Genomic DNA, 3,008 nt, shown 5'->3' with positions numbered 1-3,008 from the left:
ATAATATTATTAGGGATAAAAATCCAAATTTACAGGTAAAAACTCAATTAAATTCAATTTATTAAAAATTAAAATTAAATTAAGTTTCACAGTATAAAATATAAATATATAGTTTTAGGGAAAAGAACCAAGGTTTATGAACTCATCGATCTAAATCTACTGTCACATATAGAAAAATTAATAAGTAAAAGCACAATAAATAAGTATAATATAATACAAAGTAAATATCATAAGATAATGATAATAAAACGACTACACGTGTTTCATAACCAAATTTTCAAATAGAAAAAATATTTAAATCAATTATAAAACTATCGAAAATCAATTCTATTCAAAAACATAGCTAATCTTCAGGTCAAATTACAACAATAATAATAATAAAATAATGTATATATTAACCAAAAATAAATAACAAATGAATGTATATACAATACTTATCATATTAAGATAGAAAAATATTATTAAAAATATCAAAATTATAAACGTCCCATAATTAACTTTACATTTATTATGATATAAACTAACTGGAATATTATATGCAAAAACTAATTTTAACGAATCTTTCGTTTAAAATACAATTTAAACGAAGTTTTAGGTTAAAATAATAAAGATAGAAGTAACACTTATCTAAACGATGCTATAGTTTAAACTAAAAGATTTTAGACTAAAACGTTTATTAGAAAGAAGTTTATTCTTTTTCTTTACACAATATTTTCATGAGACTTCTTTCTAATAAACGTTATAGTCTAAAATGAACCCCTAAGACAATATGGAATATTTATCTTATCTTTACTTTGCAGGACATCAAGATGTTTCAGTGACTACCTTTCTCCTCAGCCATCGTTAAATTGAAAACAATTAATCATTTAAACTCACTCAACATGTAGCTGTTGTAGACATTGAGAGTGCTCAGTATATAAATCCATCAAGAACAAACTAAGAGAAATAATAAATATCTTAGAAAGGTATACATTCAAAGTGCTCAGCTGGTGTAATAGAATATGTCAAAGCATTTAAATGTATGCATACAAAAACTATATAGTAAATGTATATACAGGGATGAAGGCATTGCAATCTTGGTTCATGAAAGTTGAACTAATATTATACTGTTTTGCATAATTTAAACAAAAGTTACCAAAGAGAAATAATTCAGAATGGCCAGTGACATGGATTTGAACAACATAGACAAATACAGGCATATCAAACATCAGACAACACAAATTCTTCATCTATTAATATTATCTCCATCTCTAGAGGATGTATCAAAATTGCCAAATAGCAATTAAGACCAGCACCTCTTGAGAAGGGGAGATAATCACAAGAATTAAGAGTTCTCCAAAGTTGATTATGCTGTTAAAGAAAATGACAGGCTTATTGTCTGGTGATAAGAGGACAGCCATGGATTCATGTTTCTGCCTATATGAGAATCATCAGCACACACTGCTTAAGTTCTTGGGTAGAAAATTGTCAGTTTCAGATATTAATATCTGAAATATCTAAATTTCTACAAATCCAAAAGAATTTCTGCACCCCCTACCCCTGCAAAGCAATAAAAATAAATAAATGAAAATTGAAAACTCACAGGAAATTTCAAAATGCAAGAAAAAAATAACATGTTCCCACTAATCCTACTCTCACTATTACCATAAGCAAAAAAAGAAAAAGAAAGAAAGAAAAATAAAATAAAGAAATAAATAAAAAAACAATTAAACTGAATTGAACTGTATGAAGCAATCAGTTTTGGGCCATCCTCATCATGTAATATTTTAGTTTATTTGTTATTTTAGTTGTTGTTGTTGCTTGTTTTCCATAATTTCATAGAATTCTTATTGATAAGAATCAACTGTGCAAACAACAGCTTCCAGTACAATTTCAGATTCCAGTGTATAGATGTGCATGTGTGTATGCTTGTGTGTGTGTGTGTGTGTGTGTATGTGTGTGTATGTGAGAAAGGGAAAGAGAGAATGTGCATGTGTGTGTATATGTATCTGTGAGTGTGTGTGTATCTGCTCTATATGCTTATGTATTTGTCTGCTTGTGTTATGCATGTGTGTGAGTGTATCTGTGTGTATATGTATGCGCATGTGTGTGTCTTTATGTTTGTGTGTAAGAATGTGTGTGTGTGTGGGTGGGTGTGTGGGTGCTTGTGTGAATCCATTTTTCTGCACATGTATGTCTGTTTGCCTTTGTAAACTTGCATGTATTGGTATGCAGATACATACAAGAGAGCATGAGTACATGTATTTCTGTGTGTGTATGAGCATAACAGTCAATGTATGCATGTATGCGTGTGTGCATGCATATGCTTTTATATATGTGTGTTGTCTGTATGCATGTTTGTGTGTGTGTATGTATACTTGTATGTGTGTATGTGCAAATGCGTGTCTGTGTACACTCCGCTGCATGTGTGTGTATGTGTGTGTGTGCACCTGTATGCACTCCTCTGTGCACACCTATTTCTGTGCACTCCTCTGTGTGTTTGTACGTGTGGCTGTATGCACTCCTCTGTGTGTGTGCACTCTTCTGTGTATGTGTGTTTGTGTCTGTATGCACTTCTGTGTGTGTGTGTGTATGTGTCTGTGTGCACTCCTCTCTGTGTGTGTATGTCTGTGTGTGTGTGTGTGTGTGTGCACTCTTGTGTGTAAGTGTGCACTCCTTTGTGTGTGTGTGTGCACACGTCTGTCTGTGTGCAATCTTCTGTGTATGTGTGTTTGTGTCTGTATGCACTTCTGTGTGTGTGTGTGTGTCTGTGTGCACTCCTCTCTATGTGTGTATGTCTGTGCGCTCTCTTGTTTGTCTGTGTGTGTGTGCACTGTTGTGTGTGTAAGTGTGCATTCCTCTGTGTATGCATGAGTGTATGTTTGTGCACGCCTCTGTGCATGTGTGTATGTGTGCGTGCATGCCCTTGTGTGTGTATGTGTGCATGCCTCTGTGAATGCATGTGTGTATGTGTATGTGTGTGTATGTGTGTGTGTGTGTGCGTGTGTGTGTGTGTGTGTTTGTGTGTG

Source organism: Octopus bimaculoides, chromosome 14, assembly GCF_001194135.2.
Source record: "Octopus bimaculoides isolate UCB-OBI-ISO-001 chromosome 14, ASM119413v2, whole genome shotgun sequence".
NCBI lineage: Eukaryota > Metazoa > Mollusca > Cephalopoda > Octopoda > Octopodidae > Octopus > Octopus bimaculoides.
This window is presented reverse-complemented; position numbering follows the sequence as displayed.